We start from the raw sequence: 20,385 nt of genomic DNA on the forward strand, positions 1-20,385 counted from the left end.
CCAAATCAAGGACAACTTTAGCTAATTTGCAACTACTTACTACTTTTTAGCTACTTTGCAACTACTTAGCATGTTAGCTTCCCCTTCCCCTAACCCTAACCTTAAAACCCTTTAACCCCCTAAAGTCGATGTCTGTGTCCCCGCGGAAATCTAAGTAGCATAATTTAAAAAATCCCCATCAAAATCCTTCTGTTTAAGGTAGGGATATCATATATTTTTTTATGGGCTGCGTCTCAATCCAATTGCGGCCTTCTGCATCTGTGGTGGAAGGTGGCCGAGCTACAGTGGTGTTTGTCAGACCATGAGAACCAGAAAATCGGTCTGTAGCATCCGATATAGCCAGATTCAAAACGTATTAATTTTTCAATTAAAATTATTATACATAATTCTTGCAACCAATAGAATGTTATTTATATGGGGGATACAATCTTACCAGCTCTGCAGATTTTGCTGCGAAGAGACAGAATCATTAGATCATTTGTTTTGGTACTGTCCATTTGTAGCTTGTTTTTGGTCACAGGTCCAGGAATGGCTGAAGGATTACAATATTTACCTGGCGCTAACCCTGCAGATAGCACTACTGGGTGATCTGAAAAGTCATAGTCAATCGATCAATAATATAATAATACTTTTAGCAAAAATGTTTATTTTCAATTTACAATCTGTAGAAACAATGAGAATAGAAGGGTTCAGAACTTTTGTGAAACATCACAGTACAGTTGAGAAAAATATGGCAAATAGAAATCCAATATGGATGGTGTTAAGAGATAGATGGGAGGGGTTGATTGGAACTGAAAGTTGGGACTAATAACAACTAATAACAACAAAATAACTAATGTAAAACATACTGTGTCCATAATAAGTACAGTGGGGAAAAAAAGTATTTAGTCAGCCACCAATTGTGCAAGTTCTCCCACTTAAAAAGATGAGAGAGGCCTGTAATTTTCATCATAGGTACGTGTCAACTATTCCAGACAAATTGAGAAAAAAAAATCCTGAAAATCACATTGTAGGATTTTTAATGAATTTATTTGCAAATTATGGTGGAAAATAAGTATTTGGTCACCTACAAACAAGCAAGATTTCTGGCTCCCACAGACCTGTAACTTCTTCTTTAAGAGGCTCCTCTGTCCTCCACTCGTTACCTGTATTAATGGCACCTGGTTGAACTTGTTATCAGTATAAAAGACACCTGTCCACAACCTCAAACAGTCACACTCCAAACTCCACTATGGCCAAGACCAAAGAGCTGTCAAAGGACACCAGAAACAAAATTGTAGACCTGCACCAGGCTGGGAAGACTGAATATGCAATAGGTAAGCAGCTTGGTTTGAAGAAATCAACTGTGGGAGCAATTATTAGGAAATGGAAGACATACAAGACCACTGATAATCTCCCTCGATCTGTGGCTCCACGCAAGATCTCACCCGTGGGGTCAAAATGATCACAAGAACGGTGAGCAAAAATCCCAGAACCACACAGGGGGACCTAGTGAATGACCTGCAGAGAGCTGGGACCAAAGTAACAAAGCCTACCATCAGTAACACACTACGCCGCCAGGGACTCAAATCCTGCAGTGCGAGACGTGTCCCTCTGCTTAAGCCAGTACATGTCCAGGCCCATCTGAAGTTTGCTAGAGGTCATTTGGATGATCCAGAAGAGGATTGGGAGAATGTCATATGGTCAGATGAAACCAAAATAGAACTTTTTGGTAAAAACTCAACTCGTCGTGTTTGGAGGACAAAGAATGCTGAGTTGCATCCATAGAACACCATACCTACTGTGAAGCATGGGGGTGGAAACATCATGCTTTGGGGCTGTTTTTCTGCAAAGGGACCAGGACGACTGATCCGTGTAAAGGAAAGAATGAATGGGGCCATGTATCGTGAGATTTTGAGTGAAAACCTCCTTCCATCAGCAAGGGCATTGAAGATGAAACGTGGCTGGGTCTTTCAGCATGACAATGATCCCAAACACACCGCTCGGCAACGAAGGAGTGGCTTCGTAAGAAGCATTTCAAGGTCCTGGAGTGGCCTAGCCAGTCTCCAGATCTCAACCCCATAGAAAATCTTTGGAGGGAGTTGAAAGTCCATGTTGCCCAGCGACAGCCCCAAAACATCACTGCTCTAGAGGAGATCTGCATGGAGGAATGGGCCAAAATACCAGCGACAGTGTGTGAAAACCTTGTGAAGACTTACAGAAAATGTTTGACCTGTGTCATTGCCAACAAAGGGTATATAACAAAGTATTGAGAAACTTTTGTTATTGACCAAATACTTATTTTCCACCATAATTTGCAAATAAATTCATAAAAAATCCTACGATGTGATTTTCTGGATTTTTTTTCTCATTTTGTCTGTCATAGTTGACGTGTACCTATGATGAAAATTACAGGCCTCTCTCATATTTTTAAGTGGGAGAACATGCACAATTGGTGGCTGACTAAATACTTTTTTTCCCCACTGTAGGTTGAGAGCTTTTGTGAAAAAAGAGCACAGTTTGGGGGATATAGCATGTAGAAGCAAACCGGATGGACATCATGAAAATGATCGGAGAGGTTGAAGGTAGAGGAAGTTCCGGAGTAAAAACAAACAAAATAAAATTATTGTAAAATTGACTGTGTCCATAAAATGTATATAGTATGTATAAGCTGGAAGTAGAGGCCTAAGCGTTGTTGTTCACTAGTTTACTCCAATTAGGAGAGGGGTGGTGGAGTTGGAAAGTAATAAAGGAAAATACATTTTAAAAATGGATATGTGTGTATATATATGTATTTATATGTATGTGTATATGTATGTATGTGTATGTACACTAACGTTCAAACGTTTGGGGTCACTTAGAAATGTCCTTTTTGTCAATTAAAATATCATCAAATTGATCAGAAATACAGTGTAGACGTTGTTAATGTTGTAAATGGCTATTGTAGTTGGAAACGGCTGATCTTTAATGGAATATTTACATAGGCGTACAGAGGCCCATTATCAGCAACCATCAGTCCTGTGTTGCAATGGCACGTTGTGTTTGCTAATCCAAGTGTATCATTTGGCTAATTGATCATTAGAAAACCCTTTTGCAATTATGTTAGCACAGCTGAAAACGGTTGTGCTGATTAAAGAAGCAATAAAACTGGCCTTCTTGAGACTAGTTGAGTATCTGGAGCATCAGCAATTGTGGGTTCGATTACAGGCTCATAATGGCCAGAAACAAAGAACTTTCTTCTGAAACTCATCAGTCAATTCTTGTTCTGAGAAATGAAGGCTTTTCCATGTGAGAAATTGCCAGGAAACTGAAGATCTCGTACAACGCTGTGTACTACTCCCTTCACAGAACAGCGCAAACTGGCTCTAACCAGAATAGAAAGAGGAGTGGGAGGCCCCGGTGCACAGCTGAGCAAGACGACAAATACATGAGTTTCTAGTTTGAGAAACAGATGCCTCACAGGTCCTCAACTGGCAGCTTCATTAAATAGTACCCGCAAAACACCAGTCTCAACGTCAACAGTGAAGAGGAGACTCCGGGATGCTGACCTTCTAGGCAGAGTTGCAAAGAAAAAGCCATATCTCAGACTGGCCAATAAAAAGAAAAAAGATTAAGATGGACAAAAGAATACAGACACTGGACAGAGGAAGATTGGAAAAAAGTGTTATGGACAGACGAATCGAAGTTTGAGGTGTTCGGATCACAAAGAAGAACTGGAGGAGTGCTTGATGCCATCTGTCAAGCATGGTGGAGGCAATGTGATGGTCTGGGGGTGCTCTTGAAGAAGGAAGGCTATCACTCCATTTTGCTACGCCATGCCATACCCTGTGGATGGCACTTGATTGGAGCCAATTTCCTCCTACAACAGGACAATGTATGTATCTGTTTTTCCATGTATGAATCTGCTAACCCCTAACCCCTAGCCTAGCTAACGTTAGCCACCTAGCTAACATTAGCGTTAGCCACCTAGCTAACGTTAGCCACAACCAATTGGAATTTGTAACATATCATAACTTTTGCAAACATAACATATTGTACAAATTGCAATTCGTAACATATTGTACGAATTGCAATTCGTAACTTATTATACGCATTGTTATTCATAACATATCATACGAAATAGATGATGGACATCCACAAATTAATACATATGAAACGTAACATATCATTGGAGAGTCCCGGATTTACATTTACTATGTCTACCCCTGAGACTAGGTTGGTGGAAGACACAGATAATGATAGATGACCTCTTAGAAAAGATGGCTAGCTAAACTGTACTAAGAGCCATTTGGATCTGAATAGGGTGTGAATATCATGATACTTTTTCTTAGGGGAGGAGGCAGGTGGGACATTCAGATTCTGAATATACCCCATATCCGCAGTATTTGGAATGTATGTAAATAGTATGTATTCCATCAATGGAGGTGCCATGTAACTGGCATGTATCTCTTGTAGCCTGTTCTCATTCTCTGAAGTAAACATGATGAAAATGAACGAACGTAAGCCTCACTATTTGTAAAAAATCAATCATTAAAATGTTGCCTTTGAAGAGGAAAAATGCTGGTTGATATTCTATGATTGCACCACTGCAGATCAATGTGGATCTCAGATCCCTAGTGGGTGAAGTTGTGGCTGCGAGTGAAATATCATTACATTTATAGTTTAGTCATTTCGCAGATGCTCTTATCCAGAGCGACTTACAGGAGCAGTTAAGGTTTAGTTCCTTACTAAATGGCACATAGACAGATTTTCCACTTAGTCGGCTTGGGGATTCAAACCAGCGACCTTTCAGTTACTAGACCAACGTTCTTAACCACTGAACTGGACTGCTTTGCCATAATTCTTAACCTGGGTGTATTTAATGAGGTGAAATGTTCACACTGTTGCTCATAGGAATGTGATATGTAGAGATGACATGACTCACCTATCCTGAACAAACCCTAGATTTAGTAGGATGAAAGGGCTGTGGGGTGAAGATTCCTCTAGGTACAGACTAGGATACATTTCCTTTACCCAATCCTTATCCACCTGACAAATGATCAGCGTCTAGGGACAACATCACCCTACTCCGGATGAAAGGGCTGTGGGATGAAAAATGATAATATATCGAACAGAAATCCCAGCCGATAGAGATGAGTCTAAAGGCCTGCTTTAAATATCCCATAGGATTGAGCAGCCCTGAGATTGTCGGGAAGGGAGTTCCAAAGGTGTGGTTTTGTAGTGGGAGAGTAGGTCTTACAGCTAGGCGGGTCCAATGCTATTCAGGGTTTTTGTAGGCGATATAGGGATTCTTTTAAAATGGACCATAGCAGAAAAGAAAGGACCCAACAGCTGCATAAAAGCAATGTGTCATAGGGAAGGGGAGAGAAGCGGAGGGGAGAGAAGGAGAGGGAAGGGGGTACTGAGTAAGACTTGATAACTCTAGCAGTTGTGAGAGCCATTGGAAGAAGAGGACACCTAGTGGTGGTATGGTAGGGCTTTGTAGTGTTTCTTAGAGAGAAAGGATGCCTACCCACTGGGCACAGAGGTCAGTTCAACGTCTCTTTTTGATTTACATTTGGTAGAGTTGTCAACTAATGTGAATTCAACGTGAAATCACCAAAACATGTCACCATGTCATTGGATTTAGGTTAAAAGTTGGGTGAAAAAAAGACGAAAATTCCCTTACATTGATGAACATTGATGAGTTTTTGCAAATCCAATCAGTTTTCCACGTTGATTCAACGTCATCACATATATAATTTTTTGTAATGACGTGGAAACAATGTTGGTTCAAACAGTTTTTGCCGAGTGGGTAGTTTCATGTTATTCCTCTAGCAGATGGAAAGGTTTATAGCGAATGTGACGCTATATTGCAGGCAGGGAGTACATATCGACTTGCAGGAAACATCAATACACACACCAAGGAATTTGAGAAACCCAGTCAGTATTTGGCATAAGAAAACAGGATAAATAACAACATTTTACCCACATCATTGGAATTCTTAAGGGATTTCTTACAAGGAAAAAATAGATGAACATGCATCTACTACCTTACCCCCTACAGTCTGGCCTGACCTGACCTGATGAATGACCTTTGACCTAAACTCACCCAGGAAAAAGTATCTAAATATGAACAAAGCATCACTTCAGCATTTTATATTTGCCATACTTTAGGTTTGACGGAAGTCTGTTGTTATATCTTCATGGGATTTTTACACAGGGTTAGGGAGTGTTTGGATGGTTCATGTTACCTGTTCCATTAGAGTTGTTCTAGGCCCAGAGGAATCTTATTAGCCCTTCTTTCCTTTCAGGACAACAACACAAAGGCCATTTGTAGAGGTCCATAACAACCCATATCTCCTCCTCCATTTCCTCGAGGGCTGATATCTCCTCTTACATCCAGTAAATGTTAAGACCACTAATGCATAATTGCTAATTAACCTTTTGCTGAATCCTAGGACTTCTTTTGATGAACAAAATGTATCTCCCCTTGAATCATTCCATCAAAACAGAACATTTATTTTGTATTTAGAATATGGATGGAATCTTTTTATTAAAGAAGACATAATAAATCTATACAGTGCAGTTGAGCAGAAATATTATCAATTATTGCCTTAAAGTGATGCTTTCGCCAGTAGTTTTGAATGTAGTGATCATGTGCCAAAACGGGTCCCTGAAGATTGTGCACAATTGTGTTCTACCTCATCTCTGTCGTATGATATGTTACGTCCTGCATTTTTTATTTTTTATGTGTATGATATGTTAAGAATTCCAATTCGTACAATATGCTACGAATTTGTAAGTGCCTACGATCCCGGACTACATCTTTAAAATGATTTGAATTATTTTTTACAAAACAAAGACTGAGAACTTGAGAATTTTAATGTTCAGATATCTGGTCAAATATAGACATGAGCTGTGTTGTTAACCAGCTAATGAAATTGGCTGAGTTGAATACTCTTTGGCGGTAATGGCTTGGCAGTCCTAGGCGCAGGTTAGCATTTTTTGTCATGAATCTTGTTCTGGAGGCAGCTCTGCAGAGTCATCACTAGCTGGTACATCCACAAAGTCATAAAATCTTATTTTAAACCTAACCTTAACAGAAGACCATAAAGCTAATTTTAGTTTTCATGAATATTTCAGTATAGCCAATTTTGACTTTGCTGCTGGCCTATGTAGCGGAAATAGCTCAGTTCTGCCTCCAGGACAAGACTCATAACAATAAACATCAACCTGCGTCCTAGGTTGCGTCACAAATGGCACTCTATTCCCTTTATAATGCACTACGTTTGACCAGGGCCCATAGGGAACTAAATAGGGAAAAGGCCATTTGGGAGGCATCCCTAGACAGGGGAGGGTTAGAGGGGGATGGATACACAACGTATCGGACGAGGAGGAAATGGCTGAGGCAATCTATAGACAACTACTAATGTTTACAGGAAGAGGAGAGCCCTTTGGTTGCAGGTTCTGTTGATGATCATAAGCACTTAGCCCTGTCTGCTAAGTGGCGAAGTGGGTAAAAGGCAGCTGTAGTCACTGTGGAGGCCTCTGGTTAGGGAAATAAAGTACATAATACAGTACCAGTCAAAAATTTGGACACACATTTTACACATTTTACATTGTAGATATTTAGCAGACGCTCTTATCCAGAGCGATTTACAGACGCTCTTATCCAGAGCGATTTACAGTTAGTGAGTGCATACATTTTCATACTGGCCCCCCGTGGCACACCTACTCATTCATGGGGTTTTATTTATTTGTACTATTTTCTACATTGTAGAACAATAGTGAAGACATCAAAACTATGAAATAACACATATGGAATCATGTAGTAACCAAAAAAGTGTTAAACAAATCAAAATAGATTTTATATTTGAGATTCTTCAAATAGCCACCCTTTGCCTTGATGACAGCTTTGCGCACTCTTGGCATTCTCTCAACCAGCTTCACCTGGAATGCTTTTCCAACAGTGTCGCTGAAGTTCCCACATATGCTTAGCACTTGTTGGATGCTTTTCCTTCACTCTGCCATCCGACTCATCCCAAACCATCTCAATTGGGTTGAGGTCAGGTGATTGTGGAGGCCAGGTCATCTGATGCAGCACTCCATCACTCTTCTTCTTGGTCAAATAGCCCTTACACAGCCTGGAGGTGTGTTGGGCCATTGTCCTGGTGAAAAACAAATGATAGTCCGACTAAGCCCAAACCAGATGGGATGGCGTTTCGCTGCAGAATGCTGTGGTAGCCGTGCTGGTTAAGTGTGCCTTGAATTCTAAATAAATCACAGACAGTGTCACCAGCAAAGCACCCCCACACCATAACACCTCCTCCTCCATGCTTTACGTGGGAACTACACATGCAGAGATCATCCGCTCACCCACACTGCGTCTCACAAAGACACAGCGGTTAGAACCAAAAACTCAAATTTGGACTCCAGACGAAAGGACACATTTCCACCGGTCCAATGTCCATTGCTCGTGTTTCTTGGCCCAAGCAGGTCTCTTCTTCTTATTGGTGTCCTTTAGTAGTGGTTTCTTTGTAGCAATTCCTCTCTGAACAGTTGATGTTGAGATGTGTCTGTGACTTGAACTGTGTGAAGCATTTAATTGGGCTGCAATTTCTGAGGCTGCTAACTCTAATGAACTTATCTTCTGCAGCAGAGGTAACTCTTGGGTCTTCCATTCCTGTGGTGGTCCTCATGAGAGCCAGTTTCATCATAGCGTTTGATGGTTTTTGCGACTGCACTTGAAGAAACCTTCAAAGTTCTTGAAATGTTCCATATTGACTGACCTTCATGTCTTAAAGTAATGATGGACTGTCATTTCTCTTTGCTTATTTGAGCTGTTCTTGCTATAATATGGACTTGGTCTTTTACCAAATAGGGCAATCTTCTGTATACCCCCATACCTTGTCACAACACAACTGATTGGCTCAAACGCATTAAGAAGGAAATAAATTCCACAAATTAGCTTTTAAGAAGGCACACCTGTTAATTGAAATGCATTCCAGGTGACTACCTCATGAAGCTGGTTGAGAGATTGCTAAGAGTGTGCAAAGCTGTCATCAAGGCAAAGGGTGGCTATTTGAAGAATATCAAATATATTTTGATTTGTAAAAAAAAAAAAAATTTACTACATGATTCCATATGTGTTATTTCGTAGTTTTGATGTCTTCACTATTATTCTACAATGTAAAACATTCTTTAAAAAAAAGTAAAACCCTTGAATGAGTAGGTGTGTCCAAACTTTTGACTGGTAGTGTAAATGTACACTGCTGCTTCCATCAACTGTGATGATGATGATGATAATGATGTCTCTCATTTTTTCTTTTATTCTTTATTATTCTTTATTCAAGGGTATGAGGCCTATTTTCGTAAGCATCGGATGGGAGTATTATTAGTTTATGTATGATATACAGTTGAAGTCGGAAGTTTACATACATTTAAACTCAGTTTTTCACAATTCCTGACATTTAATCCTAGTAAAAATTCCCTGTTTTAGGTCAGTTACGATCACCACTTTATTTTAAGAATGTGAAATGTTAGAATAATAGTAGAGAGAATGATTTATTTCAGCTTTTATTTCTTTCATCACATTCCAAGTGGGTCAGAAGTTTACATACACTCAATTAGTATTTGGTAGCATTGCCTTTAAATTGTTTAACTTGGGTCAAACATTTCCGGTAGCCCTCCACAAGCTTCCCACAATAAGTTGGGTGAATTTTGGCCCATTCCTCCTGACAGAGCTGATGTAACTGAGTCAGGTTTGTAGGCCTCCTTGCTCGCACACGCCTTTTCAGTTCTGTTCACACATTTTCTATAGGATTGAGGTCAGGGCTTTGTGATGGCCACTCCAATACCTTGACTTTGTTGTCCTTAAGCCATTTTGCCACAACTTTGGAAGTATGCTTGGGGTCATTGTCCATTTGGAAGACCCATTTGTGACCAAGCTTGAACTTCCTGACTGATGTCTTGAGATGTTGCTTCAATATATCCACATAATTTTCCTTCCTCATGATGCCATCTATTTTGTGAAGTGCACCAGTCCCTCCTGCAGCAAAGCACCCCCACAGCATGATTCTGCCACCCCCGTGCTTCACGGTTGGGATGGTGTTCTTCGGCTTACAAGTTACCCCCTTTTTCCTCCAAACATAACAATGGTCATTATGGCTAAATGTTCTATTTTTGTTTCATCAGACCAGTGGACATTTCTCCAAAAAGTATGATTTATGTCCCCATGTGCAGTTGCAAACCGTAGTCTGGCTTTTTAATGGCGGTTTTGGAGCAGTGGCTTCTTCCTTGCTGAGTGGCCTTTCAGGTTATGTCGACATAGGACTCGTTTTACTGTGGATATAGATACTTTTGTACCTGTTTCCTCCAGCATCTTTAAAAGGTCCTTTGCTGTTGTTCTGTGATTGATTTGCACCCTTTTCGCACCAAAGTACGTTCATCTCTTTGAGACAGAACGCGTCTCCTTCCTGAGCGGTATGACGGCTGCGTGGTCCCATGGTGTTTATACTTGCGTACTATTGTTTGTACAGATGAACGTGGTACCTTCAGGCGTTTGGAAATTGCTCCCAAGGATGAACCAGACTTGTGGAGGTCTACAATTGTTTTCTGAGGTCTTGGCTGATTTCTTTTGATTTTCCCATAATGTCAAGCAAAGGGTTTGAAGGTAGGCCTTGAAATACATCCACAGGTACACCTCCAATTGACTCAAATGATGTTCTAAAGCCATGACATCATTTTCTGGAATTTTCCAAGCTGTTTAAAGGCACAGTCAACTTAGTGTATGTAAACTTCTGACCCACTGGAAATGTGATACAGTGAATTATAAGTGAAATAATCTGGGCCATTCAATGACATTCAGAGAGTTGTCCCAAAGCCATGACTGCGTTGTCTTGGCTGTGTGCTTAGGGTCATTATCCTGATGGAAGGTGAGCGCTCTGGAGAAGGTTTTCATCAAGGGTCTTTCTGTACTTTGCTCCGTTCATCTTTTCCTCGATCCTGACTAGTCTCCCAGTCCCTGCCACTGAAAAATATCCCCACAGCATGATGCTGCCACCACCATGCTTCACCGTAGGGATGGTATTGGCCAGGTGATGAGCAGTGCCTGGTTTCCTCCAGACGTGACGCTTGGCATTCAGGCCAAAGAGTTCAATCTTGGTTTCATCAGACCAGAGAATCTTGTTTCTCATGGTCTGAGAGTTCTTTAGTTGCCTTTTGGCAAACTCCAAGCGGGCTGTTATGTGCCTTTTACTGAGGAGTGGCTTCCGTCTGGCCACTCTACCATAAAGGCCTGATTGGTGGAGTGCTGCAGAGATGGTTGTCCTTCTGGAAGGAACTCTGGAGCTCTGTCAGAGTGACCATCAGGTTCTTGGTCACCTCCCTGACCAAGGCCCTTCTCCCCCGATTGCTCAGTTTGGCCAGGCGGCCAGCTCTAGGAAGAGTCTTGGTGGTTCCAAACTTCTTCCATTTAAGAATGGAGGCCACTGTGTTTTTGAGGACCTTCAATGCTGCAGATCTGTGCCTCGATACAATCCTGTCTCGGAGCTCTACGGACAATTCCTTTCGACCTCATGGCTTGGTTTTTGCACTGACATGCACTGTGTGTGCTTATATAGACAGGTGTGTGCCTTTCCAAATCATGTCCAATCAATTGAATTTACCACAGGTGCTCCAATCAAGTTGTAGAAACATCTCAAGGATGATCAATGGAAACAGGATGCACCTGAGCTCAATTTCGAGTCTCATAGCAAAGGGTCTGAATACTTATGTAAATAAGGTATTTCAGTTTATTTGTAATACATTTGCTAATATTTCTAAAAACCTGTTTTCATTTTGTCATTACGGGGTATTGTGTGTAGATTGATGAGGAAAAGTTTTTATTTAATCCATTTTAGAATAAGGCTGTAACGTAATAAAATGTGGAAAAAGGGAAGGGGTCTGAATACTTTCCGAATGCACTGTTCATACACCACAGTGTTAGTAAAACACATTTTGCACGTCACAGTCTCAGGTTGTAGTTCAGTTGTTAGCTACATAAACGACTCTGTCTAGCCATAGTGCTGACTTACAGGCTTTGAGTGAACAGAACAAACACACACGCACACCCATGCACAACCACACATACACACACACACACAAATGCTTTTGCTGAGCTCATCAAGCCTGGCTTCACTCATGCATTTAAGGGCATTGAGCTGATTTCAATCAAGGGAAGCACACTCTCAACAATCGAGGACTGCAAATCTAGGAGAGGTAAAATACCTGTGGAGGAGGAAGGTTTTTGGGGAATCTGGTATACCAATAACTCGCTTTGTCAAACAGCAGTTCCTCTCCTTATCATCATTAATGATGACTAACATGATACCATCCGGAAGCAATACATTTATTTTCGATAAAGTGCTCAGGACTTTCAGATTAGCTATATTTAAAAATGGAAATATAATATTTTGAATCTAATGCTGCCATCAACTTTATATGCATCACAGAAGACTGAAATATAACAAAACTGTTTGACATAGAAACACTGAATTTTTGTTGTACATTTTAAAAATCTTTATTAATTATGAAATTATGAAAAATATTAATAACATTCCACCCATGAGGGCAAAGAGGGTGCTTTTGGTAATTGACTGCAGGAAAGAGCTACCCTGAATGATTGTGGTATATTTGAAGAAAACAATCTGGTAGATGTGAGTCTCTGGTTTTACCAGAAGATGGCACTGTGTGTCTTGATTAGTTTTGTCCTTAGGCAGCAGCAAAACATTGTTGGCTAATTCACTTTGAGTGGGGAAAGACAACTTTGTAACATTGTTGTCTCCATTTCGCTATAATGTAATTTCTATTATGAAAAAATGTGTCATTGTCATACATTTTCTCACTTTTCACAAATCTGTAATTGTGTTTAAATCCTTGACATATTTGGAAAATGTGATTAAACCAAGAGATAAACATTGTGTCCTATTGCTCTGTTTGTTTACCTATGAACCATGTTTAGGCAGCCAACCGAGAGTATGGCGTGATAAATCAGGCTGAAATCTTACTCAAAATATCCCCATAGTTCTGCCTTATGTAGTTTATAGTTCGGCAGGTAAGGGTGCTTTCGAGCGGCTAGATGTTCTTTACCATTCGGCCATCAGATTTGCCACCAATGCTCCTTATAGAACACATCACTGCACTCTATACTCCTCTGTAAACTGGTCATCTCTGTATACCCATCGCAAGACCCACTGGTTGATGCTTATTTATAAATCCTTCTTAGGCCTCACTCCCCCCTATCTGAGACACCTACTGCAGCCCTCATCCTCCACATACAACACCCGTTTTGCCAGTCACATTCGGTTAAATGTCCCCAAAGCACACACATCCCTGGATCGCTCCTCTTTTCAGTTTGCTGCAGCTAGCGACAGGAACGAGCTGCAAAAAACACTCAAACTGGACAGTTTTATCTCCTTCTCTTATTTCAAAGACTCAATCATGGACACTCTTACTGACAGTTGTGGCTTCTTCGCGTGATGTATTGTTGTCTCTACCTTCTTTCCCTTTGTGCTGTTGTCTGTGCCCAATAATGTTTGTACCATGTTTTGTGCTGCTACCATGTTGTTGTCATGTTGTGTTGCTACCATGCTGTGTTGTCATGTGTTGCTGCCATGCTATGTTGTTGTATTAGGTCTCTCTTTATGTAGTGTTGTGTCTCTCTTGTCATGATGTGTGTTTTGTCCTATATATTTATTTGATATTTTATTTTTAATCCCAGCCCCCGTCCCTGCGGGAGGCCTTTTGCCTTTTGGTAGGCAAATAAGAATTTGTTCTTAACTGACTTGCCTAGTTAAATAAAGATTAAATTACAAATATATATATTTTTAAACGTATACAATGGTTGCGTTCCAGGTCATCCTTTCTGCAGTCGTGCTGCACAGATGATCAGATCTCACAATCACATTAATAGGATACAGCAATCTTCTGAAGTGCACAGCATGACTGCATAAAGACAACTTGGAACGCCATCTACAGTATGTAATTCCACTGCTGGGTGAAGTTTACCTCAGGTACTGAACTAGAATCAGCTTCCCCTGCCCCAACCCTAACCACAAACCATTATAGAGGGGAAAATGCTAAACTGACCCAAGATCAGCATCTAGGGGCAACTTCACCCTACATCTAATACAGCCCTGCTGTCCTAACTGAATGTGGCATGTATTTGAACGTGTCTCTCTCTGTCTCTGTGATTGCAGGGCTTCATCAGAAGCCACTGATGAGGAAGTGTATTCAGTGAAAAGGTCAAAGGTGAAAGGTCAGGATGACGACAGTAGCCGCGGAGTATGACCACATAGAGATCACTCAACAGTACAGCAGCAGCGACACGGTCAACAACCGCTGGGATGACGAGTGGGACAACGAGAACAGCTCGGCCCGCCTGTTCGAGCGCTCGCGCATCAAGGCCCTGGCAGGTGAGTGAGGCGGAGAGGAGAGGAGAGGAGAGAGAGTGCCTAGAAGGATAACCCCTGTTGTTGGCATTGCATTCACTTCAATCTCATAGAATAGCAATGGTCGTATGAGGATGTACACATGGTCTTCGGTTCAGATACTATTCAAAATACTGAAGCTGTGCCTGCCTAATGCAATGAAACCAATAAAGAAAAATACAAAAAAGTGCAAACCCCATCCACCTGGCACTCCAGGCAGGCAAAGCAAATGCTCAAATTAGATGTTTGCAGACTGATACAGGAAGATATGGAAGGAACCTCTTTGAAACTGCCCAGCAACCACATCATTAATTTATATATAGATCAATGTGTGTTGAGAAATTCAACTGAGAAAATGTGAAATTATCATTTGGTGCACATTTGTAAGCCATTATTGTTGGCGGATTGACATGACATTTGGTAATAGTAGAATGGTTGTGACTTTCTATCATTGAGCGGTTTTAAGTTAGAGATTATGTACAAAATCCCCATGGCAAAGTCACCTAGGCTTACTGGAATAGAGAGAGTTTCAATAGGGAAATGCCTGCACAGAACCAGCAGCCAACACTGCAATTGAGCAAAGTGTTTTGACAAGAGAGAAAAAAAAGGATCAAAAATAGAAATGAGAAAGTGTTCCTTGGTGTCTGTTCTTTCTGTCTGGAGACCACAAGCTGTTTTGAGAACTCTAAAAAAAACAGCCCACGGCATTCCGATGAGCATCCTGCTTCTCACATGACTGTGTTTTCTTGCATTCCTGCTCAGCGGAGCATACACCTCTCCCCCACCTCCACTTGCTGCAGTCAAGAGTGTCTTCAATGGCTACATGAACACCTACCTACTAGAGGCCCTTCAAATCCAACCTAGCAGGCTGCACATATAGTAAGGAATTAAATGTATAGAAGCCATGCAAGTAGCCTAAGGGATGTTTTCTTTTGGGGACTTGAGTAGGCCTAAATATGGTAGGCTGCTAGCGTTGTGATGACTGGTCTAATGTATGAATGATGACAGAGAGTTGATATGTCGCATGTGCATATTTTGTATTTTTGCATCTCGGCTAATTTACCATTCTCTTTCTCGGCATATCCTCTCTTCAGTTGTCATATGTTTGAGGGATTATTGGGGAGGGTAGACTATGGCCATCTTTTTTTAAACGCTGATCTGTATAGCCTGTAGACCTACTTGCTGTTTGCAATGGAATGGTAGGAGAACGCGTCGCACGCAGCGAATTTATGGCAACTTTGTGTAAGTAAATAGGCCTACGGTAGGCTACAACAGCACACACACACACACACACACACACACACACTGAGCGTTGATGATTGACCATCCAGATAGCAGAGCAGAGAAGGCCGCAGAGAAAACAGATTTAGACATTGCATATCGCTTAACAGTTCCATTTCACGTCATGCTGTTCATATAAATAATTTATTATAATTCAACGGTTCCTCAACATTATTTATCCCGGGAAACGGGAATGGGTTTGGGCGGGAAATCTCGGTAGCCCGGTTCCCTGCTATTAAACCCTAAGTAAGCCTTGGACAATTAAGCCTTGTCCGAGCCAGAAGTCCATAGGGTAGGATTCTATATCTCCTGTTTCTGTAGCATGAGGCAGCTTGATGTAAAAGTATACCCCCTGGACAGGACGCTAGTCTGTTGCAGGGCCTTACTCCTTAATGCTAAGTGCCAAGCAGAGAGGCATCAGGTCCCATTTTTAGAGTATTTGGTATGGGGATCGAACTTCCTACCTTCCAATTTCAGGGCGGACAAGTTGGTAAGCTGGTAAGCTTAAAACTCACCTCTTATGGCCAATGTCCACTTAGCAAGCATGGCTTCGCCTAGCCACGCTAGCTTCTCCCAGAGTGGCTTACCATTTGGGTGCTAGCAAGCAGACAGCATACTAGGTAGTGCTAGGTATCAACAGCCAATCCAGTAGGGGCTAGAAGCTATAGTGAGCTTTGATTGATCAATCACGCCACCACATCGCCAGACATTTTCATAATATTGAGCTTTCCCCAACTTAAGTCCCACCCTTTTTACACTCTGTTCAACAATCTTTTCTCGCCATGCTAACTTCGGCGTGAGCGGCTTTTTTCCAAAAATGGATGGGCTCCATCATTTTGTCAGAGGCCATCGCCGTAGTGGACATTGCCGGTTATACTCGCTACTCGGGCACGTTTTCCATCCTGTTTGATTAGTGGAGCCAGTAACACTTTACATTGAGTTGCTCTTATATTTATACTGTGTAGTAACACTGTAATTACACCAATAACAACATTGGATCAACGAGTTGTTACAATATACTTAAATAATTGCGTTTTAAATACATAGTAATGGAGTTAAGCAGGGTTTCTTTATTTAATACCGCTCAACTTCATTGCTATGCAATTGCAAAGGGATTACAATATTACACAATTATTTTGTAACAACAATGTTGTGACTGTAGTGATTGCAGGGTTACTACACATGTATAAGATAAACTTAATATCAAGTATTACTGTGACGCTAGATTGGAATCTCCACATCTTAAGTGAGGGTCTTTATTTGAATTATTGATTAGACACGTAGAATAACTGTTGTGCACACATGGGGAAGTATAAAGCAGTGGGTTGTGGGGCAATGGGCTAGTGGCTAAATTATTTGGTACTTGGTATTTTATTAAGATCCCCATTAGCTGTTGCGAAAGCAGCACACACACACACACACACACACACACACGCTATCTTAATTTGACCCTGCTTCTCTGCGACAACAGAGTGATCAAATTAAGATAGCAGATCTGTATGCAGGTCTTCCACATGTACTATTTATATCGAAACTATTCATCTTTGGCTGTACTATTTCAAGGTAAGTCAGCAAAGTAAGGTTTATTTTGGTGCATACATTCTCCACTTACTGCAAATCTGTGGGCTTGGCCATTCTCCATGAATTGTTCTGACCTCATTCTTTGTAGCATCATGTGAAACTTTTGAGAAGAGGCTACTTCATGAGCTCAGCAAAGGCCCTGTTGTTTCACATCCAGCTAAAATAAAAGCCTATCTACATGAACTTTGCCACAAGGAAAAGGAATGGAAGACTGTGTCATTTTTATGAACAACTCAATTCGACAGTTTAAAGAGATTTCACTCTCAATTTTATTGTATTTTCAATGTGTCTGATTAACGTAGAAGTTGACCATCACACAAACCCACCCAGAAACCCACACCCCTATGTCACCTCCCTATTTCCTTTCTCTGTTAAAGAGAAATTCCTATGAGGTGAGTCATGTGGGAGGATGTGTCTATTTTTCTTGACCAAGAATCGGACCGAGCGTTACAAGTCTAGATGAAGAGGCTTGTATAAAGAGGTAATGAAAGAATAGGGAGGCTGTTGAAGAATAGCCCTTAGGCAGGCGATGGCCTTGTGGAGACCTTGTGACCAAACCAAGGAAGACTTTAATGTGTCCTGTGTTTGTGTCATTTACAGTTCATAACTTTATTTTGCTCTGTACAATTAGGAAAGCATATTCATCATGTGTTTTTACCCAGTGTCTATTTTTGTATATGATTTTATACCACTCCCTTATGCTTTATTGTGACACAACAAATATAAAATGATTGAACACATAATAATATCATTTATATTATGGGAATTCTGGGGTCATTATTAGCATGTGTTCCTCAATTAAACTGCCCAAGCACATTAATTAAGACCCCCAAACTACTGTGCATAGGGATCTACATCTAGGGATATACATCTAGGGTTGGACAGACAGACAGACCAACAGGCAGGCAGGCAGACAGCAGAAAGACAGACAGACAGACGGCTTCATTTCTGGCCTTTTCTCATTCCCTGTGTCCATTGTCGAAATGATTCGATTTGTCTTTTCTCACAGTTGCTGGAAAACAAATGAGGACAAGACTCGTGGTACTGAGATGAGCATGAATTCATAGCATCATGAGGAGTAGTTATAAAGTAGCATATCTGTGGCCTCCTCCTTCGCCACAAGGCTTTCTCAAGAACAGGAGGAGGACAAATGGGATATTGTTGATGGTGCTGCTATGTAGCAAAAATACTCTCCCGCAGAGAACTCCTGAGACTGCCATGAATATAAGGCAACATGGAGGAGTGAGTGACTAAATTCAACAGGGAATCATTGTGGAAAACATTTTGTCAGAGCCTAGTCTTGTATGGTATATATGGGGGGGTGTCCAGGTACAATGTAAGAATTCATATGAATTCATATTCAATTCATATCGTATTCACCTGTGGCCTGCCACTTAAAAAAAAAAAAAAAGATACATAAATACAAAGTATTGATCATTATGATCATATTAGAAAGTTAAAAGGTTATAACAAATTTAGTATGTAAAGGAAAAGAAACAAAAAGAAGTGAGCCTCCACCCCCAACCTCCCATCCCATTCCCCCAACCCCACCCTTCCAACATGTCTCCATCCAACGTAAAATGTTTCCTTGGTGTTAAATACAGTCTGTGAACAAACTTAAATGTATAGTATAAATTGATAGTTCGGAAATTGATAGTCCATATTCTGTTCCAGTTAAAGGGTTGTTCAGATTCACTTATATCTGTAGACCACACTTTTTTAATGACTAGCTCAGAATATGAGCTTTCCAAAAGTTGTTTATACACTGAGTATTCCAAACATTAGGAACACATTTTACATTTACGTCATTTAGCAGACGCTCTTATCCAGAGCGACTTACAGTTAGTGAGTGCATACATTATTATTATATATATATTTTTGCATACTGGCCCCCCGTGGGAATCGAACCCACAACCCTGGCGTTGCAAATGCCATGCTCTACCAACTGAGCTACATCCCTGCCGGCCATTCCCTCCCCTACCCTGGACGACGCTGGGCAAATTGTGCGCCGCCCCATGGGTCTCCCGTTCACGGCCGGCTACGACAGAGCCTGGATTCGAACCAGGATCTCTAGTGGCACAGCTAGCACTGCGATGCAGTGCCTTAGACCACTGCGCCACTCGGGAGAGTTGCACCCTCCCCCTCTTTTGCCCTCAGAACAGCCTCAATTCGTCAGGGAATGGACTCTACAAGGTGTCAAAAGCATTCCACAGGGATGCTGGCCCATGTTGATTCCAATGCTTCCCACAGTTGTGTCAAGTTGGCTGGATGTCCTTTGGGTGGTGGACCATTCTTGATACACACGGGCAGCAGTTGAGCGTGAAAAACCCAGCAGCGTTGCAGTTCTTGACACAAACCGGTGCGCCTGGCATCTACTACTGTCACGCCCTGACTCAAGGGACTCGTATATGTTGAGTCAGGGTGTGTATGTTCTATGTTGTATATTTCTAGGTTGATGTTCTAGTATGTCTATTTCTATGTTGGCCGGTGTGGTTCCCAATCAGAGGCAGCTGTCGCTCGTTGTCTCTGATTGGGGACCATACTTAGGCAGCCTTTTGGCACTAGTTAGTTGTGGGATCTTGTTCCGTGTGAGGTATGTTGTTTGTCTACCTTGGACTTCACGTTTCGTTTCATTTGTTGTTTTGACGTGGTGTTTATTCAGTATAAATAAACATGTATGCATATCACGCTGCGCCTTGGTCCGTCCCGTCTATGAACGAACGTGACAACTACCATACCCTGTTCAAAGGCACTTAAATATTTTGTCTTGACCATTCACCCTCTGAATGGCACACATGCACAATCCATGTCTCAATTGTCTCAAGGCTGAAAAATCCTTCTTTAACCTGTCTCCTCCCCTTCATCTACACTGATTGAAGTGGATTTGACAAGTGACATCAATAAAGGACCATAGCTTTAACCTGGATTAATCTGGTCAGTCTATGTCATGGAAAGAGCAGGTGTCCTTAATATTTTGTATACTCAGTGTATATTATAGAGATCAGTTGTTTTGGGAGCCCAGATAATTTCTTTATAAATCCCATCATTGGATGGCTCGGTAGTTGGGTTTCCCAAGGGACTCCATAGGACAGCA

At 41.3% G+C, this 20,385-nt stretch overlaps 1 pseudogene; it reads left to right on the forward strand.

The window, feature by feature from the left end:
• LOC121572334 overlaps nt 1-20,385 on the forward strand; it is a 95,766-nt pseudogene that overhangs the window by 12,722 nt on the left and 62,659 nt on the right.

This window comes from Coregonus clupeaformis, unplaced genomic scaffold (genome assembly GCF_020615455.1).
Source record: "Coregonus clupeaformis isolate EN_2021a unplaced genomic scaffold, ASM2061545v1 scaf0107, whole genome shotgun sequence".
Lineage (NCBI taxonomy): Eukaryota > Metazoa > Chordata > Actinopteri > Salmoniformes > Salmonidae > Coregonus > Coregonus clupeaformis.